Here is a 12,570-nt window from a genome sequence, read left to right on the forward strand (position 1 = left end):
TCTTAAGGCAGGACAAAGGTGGCTATCCAAGCCAGAAAAGAGACTGTATTAAGTATACCAACTCCCACCACTTGCAAAGCAGTACGTGAGTTCCTGGGATCCGCTGGGTTTTGCCATTTATGGATCCCTGGGTTTGCTGAAAAGGCCAGGCCCCTATATGAATTGACCAAAGGGAGTCCTTTCCAGTGGACTTCAGCCGGGATCAGGCATTCAATGAAATAAAACAAGCATTACTGACTGCACCTGGGCTGGCGCTACCCAACACTAACAAGCCCTTCTGCCTCTATGCGGATGAGAGGAAAGGAATTGCTAAAGGAGTTTTAACTCAGACACTGGGACCTTGGAATTGGCCAGTTGCCTACTTATCAAAAAAACTGGGTACTGCAGCAGCAGGATGGCCACCATGTCTAAGGTTAATAGCAGCAACAGCCTAGCTGGTAAAAGATGCCAATAAATTAACATTAGGGCAGGAACTGCAGGTGGTCACTCCCCATACCACAGAGGGAGCTCTCAAACAACCCCCTGACCGATGGATGAGTAATGCCCACATAACTCATTATCAAAGCTTGCTTTTAAATCCACCACAGATACAGTTCCTTCCCAGCACAGCCTTGAACCCTGCCACCCTGTTGCCAAATCTAGATCTAGAGGGACCCCTCCATGATTGTGCCAAGATCCTGAATCAGGTTCACAGCATCGGAGAAGATCTAACGGATTGGCCCCTGCCAGATGCTGAAGTTACTTGGTATACAGATGGCATCAGCTTCATGAAAAATGGACAAAGGTATGTGGGGGCTGCTGTGGTGAGTGAGACAGAGACTGGGCAGCAGCATTACCTAAAGGGATTTCTTCACAACGGGCGGAACTTTTGCTTTGACAAAGACTTTGCAGTTAGGCAAAGGCAAGAAGCTGAATATATATACAGACAGCAACTATGCCTTTGCGACCACCCATGTACACAGGACTATCTATCAAGAGAGAGGCCTCCTCACAGCAGAAGGAAAGACAATTAAAAACAAAGAGCAAATTCTGGACTTGTTGGCCATCTTATGGTTGCCCTCTAAACTGGCCATTATGCATTGCCCTGGCCACCAAAGAGATGATACTCTAGTGGCCAGGGGAAATATGAGGGCAAATGAGGTCACTAAGAGGGCTGCCCTAGAAACTGAACTAGTATTAACTCTATTCCTGGACCCAGGACCTCCAACTTTACCTGAAACTCCAGTGTATTCAAAGGAGGACACTAAGCAAATTAGTAAATTGCCTTTAACAAAAGAGGGCACTGGAGAGTGGATCAAAAGTGGGGATGATAAGTTGATCATTCCCATGCACCTGACTCAGCAACTTCTCCAACACTTGCACTGGTCTATAAATCTGGGCACAAAGCGGACTGAGGAACTGATAAGACACAGTCACCTCAAAATACTCAATTTAAGATCTCACATTGTTTCAAGGCTCAGGGTCTAATACGGAAGAGGTGGCAGAAAGAATGTAAGAGCCAAGGGAAGGGTAAGACTCCTTACAATATGCTCCTCCAGACACAAAATGGCCTGGATATCCATGACCTCACCGTGCCTGACACTACCTACACAAGACCATCATAAGAGGAGGAAAAGATCATGACATCAAAATAAAAGAGAGACTGATTGAGATGGGGAGGGATATAATGGAGAATGGAATTTCAAAGGGAAAAGTGGGGAGGGGGGTATTACCATGGGATATTTTTTATAATCATGGAAAATGTTAATAAAAATTGAGAAAAAAAAAAGATCTCAAATTGAAGAAATTGCCAACAAATTATTAAGTTGTAAAATGACTAATGCAAACAATCATCCTAAAGGAGAGGGGCACGCAAGCCCGGAGCACACTGGGAATTGGACTATAGTGAGGTAAAACCTGGCAAATATGGGTACAGATATCTTTTGAGTTTTTGTAGATACTTTTTCAGGATGGACAGAGGCTTTCCCCACCAAGCATGAAACAGCTCAGGTGGTAACTAAGAAAATCCTAGAGGACATCCTTCCCAGGTATGGAATGCCTGCTCTTTTGAGCTCTGCCAGAGCCTGCCTGTTGAAAGGGTTTGAGCCTGATGGGGAGTGAGGATTAAAGAAAGACAGGAGAAAGAATGAAAGCAAGAACTGAAGCATGGTTTATTTCACAGCATTCCTTTTTATATCTTCTTACAGTTTTTCCATGGACAAAAATTCCATGAGCTTCACACAAGTTTCTATCAAAAACTCCTTCCTGTTACAGAGTTTTTGCACTTCAATCACTTCTCAGTACAAAACACTATCAAGGCCAGCCAAATAGTTTCTGACACTGAATATACATAATCTTGCTTACATGTAGGTGCTATAGTCTTGCTAAAGTTTTGCTATAGTTTTTCTAAAGTCTTGCTGCCAAAGGCCCAGAGCTATGGATACAAGGCCAGCCAAATGGCTCCCGACAGAAAGTTGTTAAGATCTTGGGAGCAAATTGGAAATTACATTGTGCTTACAGACCCCAAAGCTCAGGACAGGTAGAGAGAATGAATAGGACTCGAAAGGAGACCCTTACTAAATTAACCATGGAGACCAGCGGGGACTGGGTATCTCTCCTTCCCTTTGCCCTCTATAGGGTGTGAAACATACCCTACATGATAGGCTTAACACCCTATGAAATAATGTTTGGAAGACCACCCCAAGTCTGCCTGACTTAAAAGCAGAGTTGATTGCTGAATTTGATAATCAACAATTGCATGAATCTCTTCAATCTCTTGCTAGTACTCATAAAGAGGTATGGCTAAGGCTGAAGGCCATATATGAGACTGGACCCTCCCCCGCACTGACTCATGGTTATAATCTGGGAGACTCAGTGTTTGTTTGCCGCCATTGCTGTGAGACACTGGAACCCCACTGGAAGGGGCCTACATAATCATCCTGAACACACGGACCGCTGCGAAGATGGACGGAATTGCCACTTGGATTCACTATATCCACATCCGACCAGCAGATCCACTAGCTGAGCCTGAGGACTACCGGCCACAATGGAAGATCAAGCGGGATTAAAAAACTCCTCTCAAACTCAGGCTCATACAACGTAGTTAACCATAAATTCCATATTAATTCTATGTATGTCTTTGCTTTACCTTTCCTTGCTGCAGGTATAATGTAATGCAAAAACATAAGTTTGATCATGATGAAAATATGTGGGTAATGTTAGCAAAAAATTTAAATCTAAGTACTTTCTGTCTCAAACAAAGTGTACACATGCAGTATATGTTAGGATCTTGTATGAGACCTGTTTGTAAACCTGTGGAGGATATAAAAAACTTAACATTCTTTTATAATATCCCCAAAAATATCATCTATGATGATTTGGTGCAATGGGAACCAACTTCGTGGGGAAAGCCTTCACAGAGCATAGAATTTTTTTTAAATTTTTTTTGTTTATTTTCATTTATTTGAGAGTGACAGAGAAAGAAAGAGGGAGGGAGGGAGAGAGAGAGAGAGAATGGGCGCGCCAGGGCCTCCAGCCACTACAAATGAACTCCAGATGCATGTGCCCCCTTGTGCAACTGGCTAACGTGGGTCCTGGGGAATCAAGCCTTGAACCGGGGTCCTTAGGCTTCACAGGCAAGTGCTTAACTGCTAAGCCATCCCTCCAGCCCTACAGAGCATAGAATTTTTTATACCTTATGTAGCCACTGCACCAAATGAAACTTGTGTAGAATTTGTGCATTGTACAAATAAGTGTAAAAAATTGAGAGGAAACTCTCCTTATTGTCATCATATAATGAACTATAGAAACGATCCCTGAAAGTATAGTCTTGTTTTGTCATCATATAATGGAATATCCTGCTATTAATGGGTACATACAGTTGCCCCTAGGATGGTTTTTTACTTGCAATCATTACACCTTAAATTACATACCCCCAATCTTACCCATACACAATGTTGCTTATCACATATTGCCCCCCTTTTACCTACCAAAGAAGAGGCACATCAAATTTACAATGTACAGGTCAAAAATCATGAAAAACGTGAACGAGACACAAATGCTATTCCGATACCTTCTTCATGTAATGAAAAAGTTCGCTTTTTATCCAAAGAAGGCAGCTGAGCTATGATTCTTAGTGTAGTAGGAGTATTCTTTTGGGGCCCAGTGAATCAACACCAGATACAAAAATTAGGCTGTTGAAGGACTCAGGAACCAGAGGGATGCCGTGACAGGCTTCAGAGTCACCAGTAGGCCTAAGTTTCTGTTTCCCAGTGAGGTTTAAATAAGAATTTAACAGTTACTAAAAAATGATCACAAATTGCTTATGCCATACATTTCTATAGTCATAAGACAAGTTGCTTAAGTTCCTCAAACACACATAGCCAATCACAATAAAGGTTACCTAATCTGCTTGGAATCCCCCTAACCCCCTGCCCACCAGCTCTGTCCCCCAGCATCCTAAGCCTATCAGAAAAATACAAGTGCAGTTACTACTTAAATCTACCAATCATGTAACCATTCCCCTACTTCTTTGTTCAAATCCCTATAAAACACCCACCCCCTGCTGCTCAGGGCTCTTGTATGGATCCACTGCATTGGTGAAGTCAAGAGTCCGAGCTTAAGCCCGAAATAAAGCTCCTTGCCTTTGCATACGTGTTTGGTTCTCCTTGGTGGTCACTGGGGGTGCTGAGAACTGGGCATAACACTGTAATATGGCAAAAGCCCTAAATCAAATATCCCAAGATATAGCACTTTTAAATCAAGAACAAATTCAATTATGACAGGCAATTATAGATAACAGGGCAGCTATTGATTATTTGCTTTTATTTCACCACCAAGGATGTGAAAAGCTTAAAGGAATGCGTTGTTTTAATCTGACAGATAACAGCCAAGCTATATAGGAAAAGGTGGAAAAGTTACAAGAATTAGCTGCACAAATACAAAAGATAAAGAAGGATGGTTTGAGTCATGGTTCAGCCATTCTCCTTGGTTGACCACTCCGTTGTCTACTTTAGCAGGGCCTTTACTTATATTTTGTGTGTGTGTGTGTGTTTGAGGTAGGGTCTCACTCTAGCCCAGGCTGACCTGGAATTCACTATGGAGTCTCAGGATGGCCTTGATTTCACTGCGATCCTCCTACCCCTGCCTCCCGAGTGCTGGGATTAAAGGCGTGCACCGCCATGCCTGGCTTTTTTACTTATATTTTTGTTGCTGATTACAATAGGGCCTCGCATTGTTAACAGATTAATTACCTTTGTTAGAGAACACATTAGTGCAGCATAGCTCATGGTGCTAAAAAACCCAGTACCATCCTCCACAACCTCTTCCCCAGTAATGACCCAAGGTTGGGTCTCCTGGATTTACAAGTAGATGGGGGAAGGAAAGACCCAGAAACTAAACTGATGCTATGGCATGCTTCATTAGAGCACTGCCCTGGCTAGGCCTAAGTTTCAAGTTCTTGCTTAAGCAGAGGGCAACCACCCTGACATATGGTCAGGAAAGATATCCGCCCCAGGGCCTAAGCCAGCCCCTAGACATCCCCAGGACATGCTTAAGACTTGCTCAAGACTTGTCCCTTCTGCCTTTCTTCCCCAGCCAATCAAAAGCATACAAACTTGTTTAGCCAAGTACCTAATCTGCCTGGAATTCCCCTAGCCCCTGCCGGCCAAATTTGCCCACCAATATCCTAAGCCAATCAGAGGAATACAAGTGCAGTTGCTGTTTAAATCAACCAATCATGTACCCTTCCCCTTCTTCTTTGTTCAAATCCCTATAAAAACCCTACCCTCCCGCTGCTCCGGGCTCTTGTAAGGATCCACTGTGTTGGTGAAGTCAAGACTCCGAGCTTAAGCCCAAAATAAAGCTGCTTGCCCTTGCATATGTGTTTGGTTCTTCTTGGTGGTCACTGGGGGTGCCAAGAATTGGGCATAACAGTCTCCTGTCTTTTGTTTAGAGGGGTCCAAAACCCAGCATGGTGGTGCAGGCCTTTAATGTCAGCACTCAAGATGCAGAGGTAGGAGGATCACCATGAGTTCAAGGCCACTCTGAGACTACATAGTGCATTTCAGGTCAGCCTGACTTCAAAAAACAAAAACAATAAAAGGGACCAGGCTGGCTCAAAAATGGAGAGTGGTTCCTTGGCCTCCTGACTGCTCCTCATAACATATCCGATGTGTGAGCGACATGCATCGGAAACTTGTCAGTACCGATTGTTCCAACAAGCACTCAGCCCTAGGTTCTATTCCCCAGGACCTACTTCAGCCAGATGCAAAAGGTGGCACATGTATCTGGTGTTCATTTGCAGTAGCTGGAGGTCCTGGAACAGCCATTCTCTCTCTATCTGTTCCTTTCTCTGTCACTCTGAATTAAATAAATAAGTTCAAATAAACAAAAAATATATTTTCTAAATATCTCTAGTACTTCATTTTGTTTTCAATTAATTCTTTATTTTGCCTCTTAAGACTGCATCCTCTCCCTCCAGTCCCCCGAAGGAGGGCAGGAAGGATCATCAATGGCCAGTGGCATTACAGCAAAGCAACATCAAGAGCCGCTTCACGCTCAGGAGAGGACTCTGTGTCTTCCTCGTGGTTTGCGTATCCCACAGTCAGAGAAACTTCTCCAGTAAAGAACAATAGAAAGGGTCCCTGAAAGCAGTCTTTCCACTACTTTCTTTTACTGCTTCACGTAATAATCCACTCTTCCTTCTTTTATCTCTTAGCTATGCTTGTTGGCTTTGCACTTGCCTATGGGCAAACCCACTGTGTTCAGTTATATTATAAGGACGTTGGTGGAAGATAGTTGTGCCCCTGCATAATGATGACAGGTTAAAACTGAAGCCATTTAATTATTTTCTCTAAGTTTTTACAAAACCGTTGTTTTATCTGAAGAGTTAAAAACCCTGATTGTCAAAAAGTGGTATACCTACTGGTTAAATTTCAACCAACGACTATCTGAAGTACAGCACTTCTGAAGGGCTTTTCTATCAAAACCAACAAGAACCAGGGCTGAGGAGACGGCTTAACAGTTAAGGTGTTTGCCTGCAAAGCCAAAAGACCCAGGGTCGATTCCCCAGGGCCCACATACGGAAGATGCACAAGGTAACACATGCATCTGAAGTTCATTTACAGTGAAGGCCCTCATGTACCTATTCTCTCTTTCTCTCTGTCTGCCCCCCCAATAAATAAAGTAAAATATGTGCGTGTGTGTATGCATGTGTATGTGTGTGTGTGTGTGTGTATAAATATATATGTAAACAACAAAAACCAAACCAGAGCAGCAGCAAAATGGGAAATTTTTTTTTGTCAAGTTTACTCAACCAGACTTCTTGACTTAAGAGTAATGCTAGAGAGCCTGGAGAGATGGCTTAATGGTTAAGGCACTTGGCCTGAAAAGCCAAAGAACCCACGTTAAATTCCCCAGGACCCACGTAAGCCAGATGTACAGACCACATGCATCTGGAGTTCATTTGCAGCTGCTGGATGCCCTGGCATGCCCATTTTCTCGCTCTCCAAATAATTTAAAAACAATTTTTAAGTAATGCTAAAAAATGGCAAAAGTCTGGCCAAAACTTAAAGAGCCTTGAAAAGGCAGGCTTCCAGTATCCTTTTAGTGTTTGTGGGCATTACTTCATTACTTTTTTTTTTTTTGATGGAGGGTTTCACTCTAGCCCAGGCTGACCTGGAATTCACTATATAGTCTTAGGATGGCCTCAAACTCATGGTAATCCTCCTACCTCTGCCTCCCGAGTGCTGGGATTAAAGGCGTGCGCCACCACGCTCGGCTGTGGGCATTACTTCCTATATGACTAGGGAACCCTGACAACTAAGAGAGCATGCCACGACAGGTTTGTTCTTTCTTTTCTAACACTGTTCACCACCCATTTTGCTCCTTGGCCATCCCCACCAAGAGGAGTGGGAAGGGCATCCTGTCCCTTTGGTTCTTACTGCACACCCAGCACTCAACAGTTCTGCACACACGTGAGGGCCTAACGAGCGTCAGCTGTGAATGAGTACATCTCCCACCCTGCACATGACCTGGCGGGCAAGGAGGAAGAAATAAACAGAACCCCTCACTGCCCCCCATAAAGACAAAAAGATGGAAAGCAAGAAAAGTAAGCAACAGCCTTGTCTGTTGCTAACTTGGGGTTAGTAGACTTACTTGGCGTGTAAAACCAAGCTAAACAAGCACCTCTCACTTCGAAGGGACGCCATGCCACAGCTGATGCCACTGGTGTGGAGATTCTATCTGAACAATTCCAACGGAAAGTTAACAAAGAAAGTGTTCTCTGGAAGACTCACAAATAAACTAATAAAAGTCCCGTTGCTCTACCAAGATGCAAAGAAGCCAGTGTTTTGTCTGCTTCAAGATGGCGGAGACTTTGTGGAGTACACCAGGTGAGTGTCTAAAGGCCTATAGAGGGAGCGCAACACCCTGAGGACCCTGTCCTGAATGGCATCGACTTGTTCAGAAGGACAGTACTCATCCAGACTTGACCTTGCAATTGTCACAAGAGTAGGTTTTGGCAAATTTTTCAGTAAATAATATATAGATTGAATAAGATTCTCAATTTTTTGTTCTGGGTTGACATGGTGAAGAAGTTCTGAATAATCACAAGTTAGACCAGCCATTTCATAGTCAGGTACTTCCATTCGCTTCTTCAAACTCTTTACGAGTGGAACTAGTGACTCCATTCCAGGGTTTGAAGCCAGTCTCTGTACAGTCTCTTCATCATCACCATCACATAAATCAGCAAAAGTTGCTTCTAAATCTTCTAATTGATGAATTCGAGCGTCAACAGTATCTATCAAATCTTCCTTAGTTGGGTCACTACCAGGCTTTTTGAATTGGTAAAGCTCTTGTAAAATTTTGTATTCCTCCTGAGTGAACATTTTTTTGAAGGGATTCTTTTTTTTTTTTTTTTTTTTTTTTTTTGGTTTTTCGAGGTAGGGTCTCACTCTAGTCCAGGCTGACCTGGAATTAACTCTGTAGTCTCAGGGTGGCCTTGAACTCACGGCGATCCTCCTACCTCTGCCTCCCGAGTGCTGGGATTAAAGGCATGCGCCACCATGCCCAGCTTGAAGGGATTCTTGACAGAAAAAAAGTCCAAGTCAATATTTAAAACAAATGCACTGCGATTCTTCAAGATTTCTAGGATTTCCCCAGGGGTGGCTGAGCTTTGGCACTGCTCAGTTTCAGCACAGGAACACGAATGGGATGGCTGGCGGCAAGCTTGGTCACTTCTCTGTGGCACTGTGTCCTGCTCCAGTCCTTCTGAGTCAGAGTCACACTCACACTTGGCAGGGGCGGTCTTCTCTCCGTCTTCCAGTGCTAGGTTGGGTTTCTTCGCAGAAGACTCAGAGGCATTTTCGTCTCAATTCGTACAGACTTTATAAGGCTTTACCAGAACCACATCCAGCTGTAATGGCTTTTGGTTCTCTAGCTAGTCTTCAGGTACGAAAAGGCCATCACTTAGGAAGTAATGATCTGTACTTGTAACCCTGATTGTTGTGGTTGAAGTGTCTTTGCCTACTAAAAAGTGGTGTTTGCCCTCTCTTATTTGCTGAGCCCACGTGGGATGATGAGAAAAATGGCCAGCATAAACTGCAGGCATAATCCAATTTTCAATACTCAAGTCTCCGAAGACTGTTTCCTTATCAAACACAGTGTCAGCTGCCATGTTTACAGGAATGAGGAGGTCCGGATGTGAGTCAAAATGTACCAAACGTATGTTACTGGCAGGAAGATGCTTTGAACCTATGGCCCGGTATATGAACGGAAGAGCCTCCTGATGATCCTCCACCACCCACACGGGCAGCGCTGGCAGCAGGCGCCCTCGGCCGGCCAACTCCCGGCATGAGCATTGCCCTCAGCCGCCACGGCCCCCGCTGCCAACAAAAAAAATATTCTTATGTATTTATTTGTGTGTGAGAGAAAAAGAAATATAGAGAGAATGGGCACACCAGGACCTCCAGCCTCTGCAAATGGTGCTCCAGACACGTGTGCCACCTTGTTTATCTGACTTTACAGGAGTACTGGGGAATCAACCTGAGTCTTTTAAGTCTTTTTTTTTTTTTGATTGTTAAAGTATGGTCCAGCCCTAGCTGACTTGGAACTCACCCTGCAGTGTCAGGCTGACCTTACTCCAGCCTCCCATGTACCACACGTACCAGCGGAGATTAAAGGTACGCACCACCATGCCTGGAGGAAAGCCGTATTTATTTTAATGCCTGTGTGTGTGCACTTATGTTCGTAAGTGGGAGGAGCACTGTGTGGAGGTCTGAGGGCAGTCTTGGGGTCATCCTCAGGAGTGCTGGACCAGCGCTGGCATCACAGGTGTCCACCACCGTGCTTGCCTGAGCCATGCTCACTGCATCACTGCAGGCCCACCCTTGACCACCACGGGTCCACCCCATCACCTGGATCCGGGGTGAGGCAACCTTGTGACGCGGCTGAGGGGCCGCTCCCTTGGTCCTGCGCTTGTGCCGCTGCTTCTGCTTCTCGCGCCAGGGTCCCCGCTCCACTCCCTCTCCTGGGGGAGGCAGGGCCAGGCTTGGGGATCACCTGAAGCATCATGGGATGGGTGCAGCCACCCACTCCAGGTAGGTTCACTGAGGTTGCCTATGGGCACCTGCATTGACTGCCCAGCGCCCCCTAGATAGACCATAACTCCCTGTCGCATCCCCACCTGGGGGACCCTCCTGACAGGGGCTGCCCAAGACAGTAATAGTTTGGTCTGGCCATGAACTTGCTGTGTAAAGGATGACCTTAAACTATCCTCCAGGCTCCACCTCCTGCGTGCAGGGGTCACACAGAACTGCACCTCTAGGACTAGCTCCAAGATGTTTTCTCTTTCTTTCTTTTCCTTCCTTCCTTCCTTCCTTCCTTCCTTCCTTCCTTCCTTCCTTCCTTCTTTCTTTCTTTCTTTCTTTCTTTTTTGAGGTAGGGTCTCACATTAGTCCAGGCTGACCTGGAATATATTATATATTCTCAGGATGGCACTGAACTCACAGTGATCCTCCTACCTCTGCCCCACAGTGCTGGGTTAAAGGCGACCTAATAATTTTATTTTATTTTAGAGACAGAGGAGAGAGAGAGAGAGAGAGAGAGAGAAAGAGAACTGGAGCACCAGGGCCTCAGCCTTTGCAATCTAACTCCAGACACTTGCACCCTGTGTGACCTTGCTCCCGCCTCACCTCAGTGCATCTGGCCTAAGCGGGTCCTGATTCGCAGACAAGCGCCTTAACCCCTAAGCCATCTCTCCAGTCACAGACAATATCTTCATGAACAGAGTCCCAGGCCTGGTCACTGAGTGAACACGGTCCACCCTGTGGACGTCGGGCTCTGGGGATGGCCCTGGCTCTGCCTCCTTGACCTCAGGCGCACAGCTCTGGGAGTATTGAGGCAAAGCCAACTGCGCATGCGCGGTGGACCCGCTGAGTCACGCGGGCACGTGATTGGCAGGCGGGCCTTAGGCAGTCACCGCCTCGGAGGTCACGTGACATGCGCAGAGCGGACCTGCTGACAGGACTGCGCTCCCGAGGGCGGATGGATTGACGGATCCTCGTTCTCCTCTCTCGTCGTTGGGACCGGTGGCTCCGCACCAGCTCGGGAGCCGAAGAAGGTCCTGCCGGAGCCTGGGGCCTCGGCCGCCCTGGCTGAGCCAGCCCGCGCGCAACCCTGAGCCGGGGCGTTGGAGAGGAAGCTGGGGCTGGCCGGGCCAGGCGGAGAGAGGCCTAGGAGCGCCATTACCATGGCGAGGCCGGAAGTCAGGATCCCGCTTCCGGTGCAGGAGCCGGAAACACAGGGATCCTCCCGCTGAGTCCTCAAGGAGCGGCTGCCGGGAACCAGGGATGGAGGGCACAGGCACGTGGCGAGGCCTTGGGCCCGGGGCTGCTTGCTTCTCTTTCTTTTTGTGTTTTTGGGTTTTCGAGGTCTGGTTTCCTGCCAATCCAGGCTGACCTGGAATTCACTCTGTAGGCTCAAGCTGGCCTTGAACTCAGGCGATCTTCCTGCCCCTGCCTCCAAATTGCTGGGATTTAAGGGTGTGCACCGCCACGGCCTGGCTCGTTATTATTTATTTAACCTATCCTATTCTATTCTTTCTTTCTTTTCTTTTCTTTTCTTTCTTTCTTCTTCTTCTTTTTTTTTTTTTTTTGCAAGAAAGCAACTCCAGATGTCTTGCTTCCCCTTGTGGCGCATGTGCAACAATGGCGCGGTATGTCAGGGCTTGTAACCACTGCAGATGAGTTCCAGATGCCTGTGCCACCTTGTGCATCTGGCTTACATGGGTACTGGGGAATCAAACCTGGGTCCTTAGGCTTTGCAGGCAAGTGCTTTAAATGCTAAGGCAACACTTCATCCCTCATGATAAATTTTTTAGAAAAATATTTAATTTATTTATTTGAAAGAAAGCAAGAGGCAGAGAGAAAGAGTGAGTGAATGAATGAGTGACAATGGGTGTGCAAGGACCTCTAAACACTGCAACTGAATTCCAGATATGTGCCTCATCTTGTACATCTGGCTTTACTTGGGTACTGTGGAATCAAACTTGGGTCCTTAGGCTTTGCATGCATCTCTCCACCTGCACCTTGA

At 46.0% G+C, this 12,570-nt stretch overlaps 1 non-coding gene and 1 pseudogene across 1 annotated transcript; both read right to left on the reverse strand.

Moving 5' to 3' along the window:
• Positions 1-6,430: 6,430 nt before the first annotated feature.
• Positions 6,431-6,637, reverse strand: LOC123455006. The gene has a single exon (XR_006633633.1). It is a non-coding gene; the product is annotated as a small nucleolar RNA U3 (small nucleolar RNA).
• A 1,702-nt stretch (positions 6,638-8,339) lies between these two features.
• LOC101594529 lies at positions 8,340-9,787 on the reverse strand (annotated as a pseudogene).
• Positions 9,788-12,570: the final 2,783 nt, after the last annotated feature.

This window comes from Jaculus jaculus, chromosome 14, assembly GCF_020740685.1.
Source record: "Jaculus jaculus isolate mJacJac1 chromosome 14, mJacJac1.mat.Y.cur, whole genome shotgun sequence".
In the NCBI taxonomy this organism is placed as follows: domain Eukaryota; kingdom Metazoa; phylum Chordata; class Mammalia; order Rodentia; family Dipodidae; genus Jaculus; species Jaculus jaculus.